Source organism: Palaemon carinicauda, unplaced genomic scaffold, assembly GCF_036898095.1.
Source record: "Palaemon carinicauda isolate YSFRI2023 unplaced genomic scaffold, ASM3689809v2 scaffold357, whole genome shotgun sequence".
In the NCBI taxonomy this organism is placed as follows: domain Eukaryota; kingdom Metazoa; phylum Arthropoda; class Malacostraca; order Decapoda; family Palaemonidae; genus Palaemon; species Palaemon carinicauda.
This window is the reverse complement of record NW_027171252.1, coordinates 1-13,527: the sequence shown is the minus strand read 5'-3', so window position 1 is coordinate 13,527 and position 13,527 is coordinate 1.

The window sequence follows — 13,527 nt, the reverse complement described above, 5'->3', positions numbered from 1 at the left end:
CAGAGTTTATTAATTGGGAATCGAGCAAGGGAATATTTATACACGATAAACAAATTGACAGGGAATCACTTTAGAAGTCAGCATATCTTTCGTAATGACGTACCTTATCAATTCAATTCCTCGGAAATTTGGCGAAGATAGTGTCCTGATGTTACGACGCTTATGGCTGGTCTCGTCTTGTGCAGGATGGCGGAGAAAAGTGAGTTTCTGTTACTCCTCCATTATATGACTTCGACAACTCTGGATATAATTAACTCCTGTAATATCCAGCCGTCCGTCCAGTACGAAAACCTTCTTTCAACTCCCTTCTCTCTGCTGGCGATGTTTCCTTTAGAATTCGTATTACTGGAAAAAACAAGACCACCAGCAGATAGTTCCGAAAGGGTTGTTTAGTAGTTCACGCTTCAAAGGATTTACCGTCAAAACGAAAATATACAATATGCTGGGTTTCCCTTCAAGCGTAAACTACCATTATTTATAATAATAATAATGCATAAGTTATCACTGGGTAACACAGGTTTACCCAGAAAGAATATTAATAAACAAAGGAATACATGATTTGCTAACCAAATACTGTAGCAACAACAAAAGGAACAACATTAATTAAACAGAATTCCTAACAGGACGAGAGGCTTTAACCAACGTACAGACGTTCCCTCTTTGGTATCGGACGTTTCTCGTCAAGATCGCCCTTACCATAAGACGGGTGAGACTGTGTTTTCCTCGTCATCCAAAGACTTTTCGCAAAAGTAACCTTGGCGCAAGGTTTCTAGACCCTTGAAGCGAAAGTCAGTCCCTTCAGGACAGGTCCAGCGTCCTGGCTGTGGCCATTGGGACAGCTCTGACCCTTTGCAGTCGTCGGAAGACTGTTTCGCCTATTAAACGCAAGCGTAACACGGGGTCCGAGGGTCGCGTTAAAGGCAATGTTTTGCCAACACAGACGTTACCGTCGTCTCGGCCCGTTCCGACTCCCGTTGATCCTAAATGGGTTGTCCTGCAGGACATGCAGACTAAGCTTGCCTCCCTTATGGAGAAGTATGACGTTGAGCAGGTTCACGATGAACCTTCGATTTCGAGTCGCCGTTACGCTTAACGAGACTCTGGCCGTCAGCCGCCCAAACGAGCATTTACTCGTCCGTTTGACGTTAGTGCTGACGTTTCTTGTACTTTGAAACGTAATGTCAGTAGTTTTTCACGTCGGTCACGTGACATGGATCCTCCCTCGCTGCAGTCTCGTGTTGACTTTCAGCCGCTGCCGCAGTCTCGTGTTGACATTCAGCCGCTGCCGCAGTCTCGTGTTGACGTTCAGCCACTGCCGCCGCAGCCCCGACCGGATGTTCGCCGACCGGCTCAGTTGCCTCGACTTGACGTTGAGCGTCAATCACCGCAGTCGAAGGTTGTTTTGCCTGCTCAGTCTATGCAGTCAAGGCAGTTCCGACGTGACGTCGAGCGTCAATCGACTTCAGTTGTTGTTGTTGGTCAGTCACAAGGATTTCAGTCCTTTCAGCAGCGGCGTGACGTCGCTTCCTCTACTGCTACTGCTGCTCCTTTGCTTGTTGACATTGCCTGTCAACGTTGCCGCCGCGGCAGGTCTCTCCTTTTCATGAGACTCGGCAATTGTCGGACGAGGTTCCTTCAGATGAGGAAGTTGCTGATCCTCCTCCTACTGATATTCCTTTGGGGACTTTGTCAGACGGAGAGGAGCCTAAAGCTGCTCAGCCCTCTATGGACTTTAAATAAATCATGCTGATTTTTAAGGATCTTTGTCCGGACCATTTTGTAACTGCTGCTCCTCGTTCGCCTTCGTCAGAGTTTACGCTAGGCCTAGCTACTTCGAAGCCGTTGTTTTCTAAGCTAGTGCTCTCTCGCTCTTCTAAGAGAGCTTTACGTTTGCTAGGCGACTGGTTGATCACCAGGAGGAGTTTGGGGGAGACAGCCTTTGCTTTCCCTCCTTTTAAACTGGCTTATAGAGCGAGCGTCTGGTATGACACGGGAGAAGTTCTCGGCTTGGGAGTTCCTGCCTCTGCCCAGGGAGACTTCTCAAGCCTCATAGACTCTCCCCGTCGCCTGGCCATGAGACGCTCCAAGATTTTATGGTCGGCTTCAGAGCTAGACCATCTCCTGTTAGGAGTTTTTTCGAGCGTTTGAAGTTTTTATTTGTTGGATTGATCCCTGGGAGCCTTAAGTAAATAGGTCTCTCCAGCTGTCAATGTATTGCTGTACAATTATGTCATGCATGAACAAGGCTATCAGGGATGGCTCCAATGATCTGACAGCCACGTTCTCTGCAGGAACAAGGCTATCAGGGATGGCTCCAATGATCTGGCAGCCACGTTCACTGCAGGAGTACTTAAGATGTAAGTGCGCTCAATGTGTTCATTGTCAAGACAAACTTCACGATGAAGACTACCAAATCTGTCTTGGCAGCAGTAAGGGAAGGCGACTGGATGGTCTCTCTCGACCTTCAGGATGCATACTTCCACATCCCGATTCATCCAAACTTTCAACAACATCTGAGGTTTGTGGACGGGAAAGTAATGTACCAATGTCGAGCACTGTACTTCGGCCTCATTCCTGCTCCTCTTGTTTTTACAAGACCCTTGCAAAATGTAGCAAGCTTTCTACATTTTTTGAGGATTCAGAGCCTCCCTTTATTTTGACGACTGGCTAATCAGGGCGTCGTCATTATATCGCTGTCTGGAGAGCCTCTAATGGACATTAGACCTAACCAAGGAGCTAGGTCTCATAGTGAACGTAGAGAAGTCGTAACTTACAGTACTCCATCCCAGACTATTCTTTATTTGGGAATGGAGATACAGTGTCTGATTTTTCGGGCCTTTTCGTCTCCCACAAGAATGGAACAAGCTCTGTTAAAAGTCCTTCACCTGCAAGAGAAAAACAGTTGCTCTGTAAGAGTTTGAACTAGCCTCGTGGGAACTCTTTCATCGCTGGAGTAGTTTATCTCTCTGGGGAGACTCAACCTATGCCCTCTCCAATTTCACCTAAACCATTGGAACAAGGAGAAGGGCTTAGAGAGTATCTCTTTCCCAATCTCCAACTCAGTCTAGACATGTCTGACTTGGTGGGACAGCAACATGAGACTTCGAGAAGGTCTTTCTCTTGCGATCAAGAACCCAAACCATTTGTTGTATTCAGATGCATCGGATTTGGGTTAGGGAGCTCCACTGGACAGTCTGGAATGCTCGGGTCTTTCATCCACGGATCAGAAGGAACTCCATTTAAGGCAAGTAACATCTCTCCTTTGGCGAGATTTGTGCAAGGAAAAATGAATGTCTTGGCGGACGGCCTCAGCAGAAGAGGACAAGTCATCTCCATGGAGTGGACGTTGCATAAGACTGTGTGCGAGAAGCTATGGATGACATGGGGTCAACCCACCATAGATCTTTTTGCGACTTCTCTGACAAAGAGGCTCTCGACTTACTGCTTTCCAGTTCCAGATCCAGAGGCAGCCCACATAGACGCTTTTCTGCTGGACTGGTCTCACCTGGACGTTTATGCCTTTCCACCTTTCAAGATCCTAAACAAGGTGCTGCAGAAGTTCACCTCTCACGAAGGGACCAGGTTGACATTGGTTGCTCCACTCTGGCCCGCGAGAGAGTGGTTCACAGAGGTACTTCAATGACTGGTAGACGTTCCAAGGAGTCTGCCTTTAAGGATGGATCTCTTACGGCAGCCCCTCGTAAGGAGTCTTCATCAAAGCCTCCCTGCGCTTCGTCTGACTGCCTTCAGACTATCGAAAGACTCGCAAGAGCTCGAGGATTTTCGAAGGAGGCAGCCAGAGCGATTGCGAGGGCTAGGAGAGCATCTACCATCAAGGTCTACCAGTCGAAGTGGGAGGTCTTTAGAGACTGGTGCAAGTCATCATCCATTTCCTCTTCCAGTACCTCTGTAGCCCAAATTGCAGACTTTCTCCTGCATCTGAGAAATGTTCGCTCCCTCTCTGCTCCCACTATTAAGGGCTACAGGAGCATGTTGGCTTCTGTGTTCAGACATAGAGGCTTAGATCTGTCCATAATAAAGATCTCCTTAAGTCCTTCGAAACCTCTAAGGAGCGTTGTATGGCAACTCCTGGGTGGAACTTAGACGTGGTCCTAAGGTTCCTAATGTCCGACAGGTTTGAGCCATTACATTCAGCCTCCCTGAAGGATCTCACCCTCAAGACGCTTTTCTTAGTGTGCTTGGCTTCGGCTAAAAGGGTCAGTGAGATCCATGCCTTTAGTAAAAACATCGGCTTTTCTATAGATAAAGCCACATGTTCGCTTCAGCTTGTTTTCTTGGCCAAAAATGAACTGCCTTCTCGTCCTTGGCCTAAATCTTTTGATATACCTTGCCTATCAGAGATCGTAGGCAACGAGCTTGAAAGAGTACTGTGCCCAGTTAGAGCTCTTAAGTTTTATTTAGCTCGTACCAGATCTTTACGAGGTGGATCTGAGGCCTTATGGTGCTCAATTAAGAAGCCCTCATTGCCTATGTCTAAAAATGCTTTATCGTATTTTATTAGATTTTTAATCCGAGAGGCTCATTCTCACTTAAGTGAAAAAGATCGTTGTTTACTTAAGGTCAAGACGCACGAAGTAAGAGCGATAGCAACTTCCGTGGCCTTTAAGCAAAACAGATCTTTGCGAAGTATTATGGACGTGACCTTTTGGAGGAGCAAGTCGGTGTTCGCTTCATTTTACTTAAAAGACGTCCAGACTCTTTATGAGGACTGCTACACACTGGGTCCATTCGTTGCAGCGAGTGCAGTAGTGGGTGAGGGTTCTACCACTACATTCCCTTAATCCCAATATCCTTTTAATCTTCTCTTGAAATGTTTTTAATCTTGTTTTGGGTTGTACGGAAGGCTGAGAAGCCTTTCGCATCCTTTTTGATTTGGCGGGTGGTCAAATGTCGTTTCTTGAGAGCGCCCAGATTAAGGGTTTTGATGAGGTCCTGTTGTATGGGTGGTCGCCCTGGATATAACAGCTCCTGGGAGTCTTTCAGCATCCTGAGAGGATGGCTGGGCTTCGTGAGGAAAGCGGACTAATAAGGCAGAGTAATCGTCAGAGTCAGCTTCCTTACCAGGTACCTATATTTATTTGGGTTTTGTTATGATATAACTGTCAAAAACTCTAAGCATATACGCCTTTATTGTATTAATACTGGTCTCTACCCACCACCATGGGTGTGAATCAGCTATTATATATTCACCGGCTAAGTTTAATATTTAAAAATGATATTTTGATTATAAAATAAATTTTTGAATATACTTACCCGGTGAATATATAAATTGAAGGCCCTCCCTTCCTCCCCGATAGAGACCTAGGGGACTGAGAAGAACTGGAGCTCTTTACAAGTATATGCGGTATCTGGCCGATAGTCGGCGCTGGTGGGCACACCCGCAACCTTCATGGCGATCGCTCGCGAGTTTTTGGGAATCTGTCGAGCCGTCGGAGACGTCAGCTATTATATATTCACCGGGTAAGTATATTAAAAAATTTATTTTATAATCAAAATATCATTTTGTTGGATTGGTCCCTGGGAACCTTAAGTAAGAAGGTCTCTCCAGCTGTCATGTATTGCTGTACAAATTATGTCATGCATGAACAAGGCTATAAGGGATGGCTCCAATGAACTGGCAGCCACGTTCACTGCAGGAGTACTTAAGATGTAAGTGCGCTCAATGTGTTCATTGTCAAGACAAAGTTCACGATGAAGACTACCATATCTGTCTTGGCAGCAGTAAGGGAGGGCGACTGGATGGTCTCTCTCGACCTTCAGGATGCATACTTCCACATCCCGATTCATCCAAACTTTCAACAACATCTGAGGTTTGTGGACGGGAAAGTAATGTACCAATTTCGAGCACTGTGCTTCGGCCTCCTTCCTGCTCCTCTTGTTTTTACAAGGCTCTTGCAAAATGTAGCAAGCTTTCTACATTTTTTGAGGAATCAGAGCCTCCCTTTATTTTGACGACTGGCTAATCAGGGCGTCGTCATTATATCGCTGTCTGGAGAGCCTCTAATGGACATTAGACCTAACCAAGGAGCTAGGTCTCATAGTGAACGTAGAGAAGTCGTAACTTACAGTACTCCATCCCAGACTATTCTTTATTTGGGGATGGAGATACAGTGTCGAATTTTTCGGGCCTTTTCGTCTCCCACAAGAATGGAACAAGCTCTGTTAAAAGTCCGTCACTTGCAAGAGAAAAACAGTTGCTCTGTAAGAGTTTGAACGAGCCTCGTGGGAACTCTTTCATCGCTGGAGTAGTTTATCTCTCTGGGGAGACTCAACCTTTGCCCTCTCCAATTTCACCTAAACCATTGGAACAAGGAGAAGGGCTTAGAGAGTATCTCTATCCCAATCTCCGACTCAGTCTAGACATGTCTGACTTGGTGGGACAGCAACATCAGACTTCGAAAAGGTATTTCTCTTGCGATCAAGAACCCAAACCATGTGTTGTATTCAGATGCATCGGATTTGGGTTAGGGAGCGCCACTGGACAGTCTGGAATGCTCGGGTCTTTGGTCCACGGATCAGAAGGAACTCCATTTAAGGCAAGTAACATCTCTCTTTTGACGAGATTTGTGCAAGGAGAAATGAATGTCTTAGCGGACTGCCTCAGCAGAAGAGGACAAGTCATCTCCATGGAGTGGACGTTGCACAAGACTGTGTGCGAGAAGCTATGGATGACATGGGGTCAACCCACCATAGATCTTTTTGCGACTTCACTGACAAAGAGGCTCTCGATTTACTGCTCTCCAGTTCCAGATCCAGAGGCAGCCCACATAGACGCTTTCCTACTGGACTGGACTCGCCTAGACATCTTTGCCTTCCCACCATTCTAGATCCTAGACAAGGTTCTTCAGAAGTTCGCCTCTCACGAAGGGACCAGGTTGACGTTGGTTGCTCCCCTCTGGCCCGCGATTGAGTGGTTCACAGAGGTACTTCTATGGCTAGTAGACATTCCAAGAAGTCTACCGTTGCGGATGGATCTCCTGCGTCAGCCTCACGTAAAGAGATTTCATCAAAGCCTCCTCGCGCTTCGTCTACCTGCCTTCAGCCTATCGAAAGACTCTCTAGAGCTCGGGGGTTTTCGAAGGAGGCAGCTAGAGCGATCGCGAGGGCTAGAAGATCCTCTACCATCAGGACTTATCTGTCTAAATGGGAGGTATTTAGAGACTGGTGCAAGTCCTCCTCTATTTCCTCTTCCAGTACCTCTGTAGCGCAGATTGCAGATTTTCTGCTTTATCTGAGAAATGGTCGCTCCCTTTCTGCATGTACCATTAAAGGCTACAGAAGCATGTTAGCTTCTGTTTTCAGGCATAGAAATTTGGATCTATCTAATAACAAAGATCTTCAAGACCTTCTTAAGTCTTTCGAGACTTCCAAGGAGCGTCACATTTCTACTCCTTCTTGGAACTTGGACGTGGTCCTGCAGTTCCTTATGTCAGACAGGTTTGAACCGTTAAGTTCGGCCTCCCTGAAGGATCTTACCCTCAAGACACTTTTCTTGGTGAGCTTGGCTTCTGCGAAAAGGGTTAGTGAGATACATGCTTTTAGCAAGAATATCGGCTTCTCCGCTAATAAAGCAGTATGCTCTCTTCAGCTTGGTTTTTTGGCCAAAAATGGACTTCCGTCTCGTCCATGGCCTAAATCGTTTGAACTTCCCAGTCTATCTGAGATTGTTGGGAATGAAGTTGAAAGAGTGCTGTGCCCCGTTAGAGCTCTTAGTTTTATTTATCTAGAACTAAACTGCTGTGAGGTTTTTTCATAGGCCTTATGGTGCTCCGTTTAAAAAGCCCTCTTTGCCTATGTTGAAGAATGCGTTGTCTTATTTTATTAGACTATTGTTTAGAGAGGCACACTCTCATTTAAGTGAGAAGGATCGTAATTTGCTTAAAGTTAAGGCTCATGAAGTTAGAGCGGTAGCAACTTCAGTAGCATTTAAACAAAATAGATCCCTTAGAAGTATTATGGACGCTACCTTTTGGAGAAGCAAGTAGGTGTTCGCTTCATATTACTTGAAAGATGTCCAGACTCTTTATGAGGACTGCTACACGTTGGGACCATTCGTAGCAGCGAGTGCAGTAGTGGGTGAAGGTTCTACCACTTCATTCCCTTAATCCCAATATCCTTTTAATCTTCTCTTGAAATTTTTAATCTTGTTTTGGGTTGTACGGGAGACTAAAAAGTCTTTCGCAATCTTTTGATTTGGCGGGTGGTCAAAATATTGTTTCTTGAGAGCGCCCAGATTAAGGGTATTGATGAGGTCCTGTTGTAGGGGTGTTCACCCTGATTATAACAGCTCCTAGAAGTCTTTCAGCATCCTGAGAGGATCGCTGGGCTTCATAAGGATAGCGGACTAATGAGTCAGAGTATTCATCAGAGTCAGCTTCCTTATCAGGTACCTATACTTAAGTTTTTTTTTTAATATTTGTCAAAAACTCTTGAGCATATATGCCTTTATTGTTTTAATACTGGTCTCTACCCACCACCATGGGTGTGAATCAGCTATTTATATATTCACCGGCTAAGTTTGATATTTAAAAATGATATTTTCAATTTAAAATAAATTTTTGAATATACTTACCTGATGAATATATATAATTAAAGGCCCTCCCTTCCTCCCCGATAGAGACCCTACGGACTGAGAAGAACTGGTTTGGTTGAGAAGTATATGCGGTATCTGGCCGATAGTCGGCGCTGGTGGGCACACCCGGCAGCCTTCATGGCGATCACTCGCGAGTTTTTGGAATCTGTCGACCGTCGGAGACGTCAGCTATTTATATATTCACCGGGTAAGTATATTCAAAAATTTATTTTTCAATATTAATCTTACCCGATGATCATGTAGCTGTCAACTCTGTTGCCCGACAGAAAAATCTAAGGTCGGGATACGCCAGCGATCGCTATACAGGTGGGGGTGTACACAACAGCGCCATCTGTCGAGTAGGTACTCAGGTACTTCTTGTCAACAAGAACTCAATTTTTCCTCTGTCGTGCCACCGGCAAGACCTACTTGGATACGCTGTTGTTTCTGGAGTTGTTTTTCACGATTTTGGTGATGTATTCGCTCTAGATTTTAGCTTTCGCTATTCAGGAACTATTATCATTAGCTAATCAAGCTTTTTGATTAGATTTGGATTAATTGTTAATGAACTTTGCTAGATTTTGGATTTCCCCCTTGGCTAATTCAAGAATTCAAGATGTCTGACCATTCTCAAGTCCCTAAGTACAGGCAGTGTAGCGTTAGGGCTTGTTCTAGGCGTCTTCCGAAGGCCTCCATAGATCCTCACACCATTTGTTCCAATTGTAGGGGTAAATCCTGTCAATTGGAAGATCGATGTGAGGAATGCGCTGGGCTTTCGGAATTCGATTTTAACGAATTCCTAAAGAATGCACGTAGGCTAGAGAAGGATAGGATCAGGAGGAGTTCTTCTCGCTCGTTTGATTTTTCCTCTCCCCATGCCCCTCAACCTACTCCTTCCCCTGTAGTGGTGACTCCCGACCCTGCTACTAGTGCTCAACCCTCCATGGCGGACATGATGCGTGCCATTCAGGCTCTTGGTGACAGAGTGGAGTCATTAGCTAATGACCGGAATCAACTTTTGGCCGATGTCAAAGAGTTGAAAGCGCAAAGTGCAGTGGGAAGTGTAGTGAGTGCAAGTGAAGTGAAAAGTGTCAGTGTCAGTTTTGCGCATGAGGGTACATCTGTTCGTGCCAGTCGTCCTCCCAGTCCGGGACCTCTTGCAAGCTCCCAAGCCCAGGGGAGAAGCAATGTCGAAGGACCAAAGGGTTCGACAGGCCTTGATCAGCGTACGGATGTACCCTCAGTGGTTGCGGACGTATCTGTCAGAGATCGTCCCATCCACAAACAGACGAATGAGCCCTATCATTCCTCGTCTGTGGAAGAAGTTTCTGGGAAGAAACGTTGGACCAAGGTCTCACGACCTCTCAAGCGTAAGGTCCCTTCCGAGCGAGTCCAACGGCCCAGGTGTAGCCACTGGGTCAGTTCGGACTCGCCGCAGTCTTCCGAAGACTGCACACCTCCCAAGAGAGGTAGAGTGGTTCCGCAGCAGGCAACTACTCCGTCTGTTGCCGCACCAACCACGGTAGACCCTAAGTGGTCCATGCTGCAGACTATGCAGTCTCAGCTTGCTTCCTTCATGCAGGAGTATCGTGCTGAGAAGGTTGACACTGCACCTGTTAACCTACAACCTGCCACGGTTGTGCGCTCAGCAGATACTGCGGCTGCCTGCTCCCACACTCCACCTGTGAGAGCTCCACCACCGATGCGCAGTCGACCCTGCCAGACGCATGTTCATGCTGCACCCTCCGTTGACATGCGTGAGCTACCGCATCAGCAGTAGGAAGGTGCTGTCAAGCTGCCGTGTTTTGACGCAATGCGGCATGCTCCGCAACCCACGGCAGTCCCTCCCACGCACCAGCACTCCGCTTTTGTTGTTGCCAGCTCGCAGACTGACCAGCAGCGGCATGATGTTGGATCCGCAGCTACGCATGCACCCGTGCTGCCGGATTCAGCCGTTCAGCTTTCTGCTCCACCTTTGCCACTTCCTCCTCAGCATTCGGATGATGGAGTATCTGATGACGACGAAGCTGCGCATTTGGACGATCCGCACTCCGACTTAGAAGAACCCAAGTCTACGCCTCCCTCCTTAGACTTTAGGAAAGTCCTTGCCCTGTTCAGGGAGTTGTATCCGGAACAGTTTGTGTCTGCAACCCCGCGCTCACCTCCCTCCGAGTTCGCTTTAGGCATGCAGTCAGCAGCTCCTGCCTTCACGAAACTCGTACTCGCACGCTCATCCAAGAGAGCTTTGAGGGTAATGGGAGAGTGGTTGCAGTCCAAGAAGCAACTGGGAAAGACTGCTTTCATCTTTCCGCCTACCAAGCTTGCTTCCAAATCTAGCGTCTGGTATGCCACGGGAGAGGAACCCGACTTGGGAGTTCCTGCCTCTGCCCAGGGCGACTTCTCAAGTCTGGTTGACTCTCCCCGCAGGCTGGCTATGAGACGCTCCAAGATTTGCTGGTCCTTCTCTGACATGGACCATATGTTGAAGGGAGTTTTTCGTGCTTTTGAGATCTTCAACTTCCTCGACTGGTGTTTGGGGGCGTTAAGCAGAAAGACTTCCCCTTCGGATAAGGACTCTGCCATGCTTATCATGTCTAGCATGGACAAAGCCATTCGGGATGGGTCTGGTGAACTTGCGGCTTCGTACGTGTCTGGAGTGCTTAAGAAGAGAGATCATCTTTGCTCCTTCTTGTCTGCGGGGATCACACCTTGCCAGAAGTCGGAGTTGATGTTTGCTCCGCTTTCCCAGTGTCTCTTTCCGGAAGAGCTGATCAAGGGGATTGCTGCCTCGTTGATCCAGAAGGATACCCATGACCTGGTGGCTTCTTCCGCACGTAAAGTCTCTTTACCTTCCGTGCCTAGACCTAGGATGGACACACCAGCATCTAGGTTCATCCCGCCCTTTCGTGGCAGAACCTCCAGCAGAGGAGGTACCCGTGCCGACAGTCATCGTGGCAAAAAGAAGAAGGGTTCCAAGTCCTCAAAAGGCAGAATCTGACTGCCTTCCTCTCCAGACAGCAGTGGGAGCCAGGCTCAAGAACTACTGGCAGGCTTGGGAGAGCAGAGGTGCAGACGCTCAGTCTGTGAAGTTGCTAAGAGAGGGGTACAGGATTCCGTTCTGGCGCAATCCCCCTCTAGCAACTACTCCCATCAACCTCTCTCCCAACTACAAGGAGGAGGACAAGAGGCTAGCTTTGCAGCAAGAGGTGTCTCTCTTGCTACAAAAGGGAGCGGTAGTCATTTTCCGGGACCATCAATCCCCGGGCTTCTACAACCGTCTCTTCCTGGTAGCGAAGAAGACAGGAGACTGGAGACCGGTGCTGGACGTCAGTGCTCTCAATGCTTTTGTCACCAAGCAGACGTTCACTATGGAGACGACGAAGTCGGTGCTAGCATCGGTCAGGAAGGAAGACTGGATGGTCCTCGTTGGACCTAAAAGACGCGTACTTTCATGTCCCCGTCCATCCAGACTCCCAACCTTTCCTAAGGTTCGTCTTTGGAAAGGTCGTGTACCAGTTCCAAGCCCTGGTGCTTTGGCCTAAGCACGGCACCTCTTGTGTTTACCAAACTGATGAGGAATATTGCCAAATTCCTTCACTTGGCAGACATCAGAGCCTCCCTCTATTTGGACGACTGGCTTTAAGAGCTCCGTCAAGTCGTCGCTGTCTGGAGAATCTCAGATGGACTTTGGATCTGACCAAGGAATTGGGTCTCCTGGTCAATATAGAGAAGTCCCAACTCGTCCCATCCCAAACCATTGTCTATCTAGGTATGGAGATTCAGAGTCGAGCTTTTCGGGCTTTTCCGTCGGCCCCCCAGGATCAGTCAAGCCCAAGAATGCATCCAGAGCATGCTGAGAAGGAACCGATGTTCAGTCAGGCAGTGGATGAGTCTAACAGGGACACTTTCATCGCTGGCCCAGTTCATCGAGTTAGGGAGACTCCAACCTCCGCCCCCTTCAGTATCATCTAGCTGCTCACTGGAGAAAGGACATGACGCTAGAAGCGGTCTCAGTTCCTATATCCGAAGAGATGAGGTCTGCACTGACGTGGTGGAAGAACAGCATTCTTCTCAAGGAAGGTCTACCATTGGCTGTTCAGACCCCCGACCACCTTCTCTTCTCGGACGCATCGGACACGGGCTGGGGTGTGACACTGGACGGACAGGAATGCTCGGGCACGTGGAATCAGGAGCAAAGAACACTTCACATCAACTGCAAGGAGCTATTGGCAGTTCATCTGGCCTTGATAAACTTCAAGTCCCTCCATCTAGGCAAGGTGGTGGAGGTGAACTCCGACAACACCACAGCCTTGGCGTACATCTCCAAGCAAGGAGGGACTCATTCGAGGAAGTTGTTCGAGATCGCAAGGGACCTCCTCACTTGGTCAAGAGATCGAAAGATTTCGCTGGTAACGAGGTTCATTCAGGGCGACATGAATGTCATGGCAGATCGCCCTCAGCCGAAGGGTCAGGTCATCCCCACAGAGTGGACCCTTCACAAGAATGTTTGCAGCAGACTATGGGCCCTGTTGGGTCAGCCCACCATAGATCTATTCGCTACCTCGATGACCAAGAGGCTCCCGATTTATTGTTCACCGATTCCGGACCCAGCAGCAGTTCACGTAGATGCCTTTCTTCTGGATTGGTCCCATCTAGACCTGTATGCGTTCCCTCCGTTCAAGATTGTCAACAAGGTACTGCAGAAGTTCGCCTCTCACGAAGGGACAAACGGTTGACCGTTGGTTGCTCCCCTCTGGCCCGCGAGAGAATGGTTCACCGAGGTACTGCAATGGGCTAGTGGACGTTCCCAGGACTCTTCCTCTAAGAGTGGACCTTCTGCGTCAGCCGCACGTAAAGAAGGTACACCCAAGCCTCCACGCTCTTCGTCTGACTGCCCTTCAGACTATCGAAAGACTCTCAAGAGCTAGAGGCTT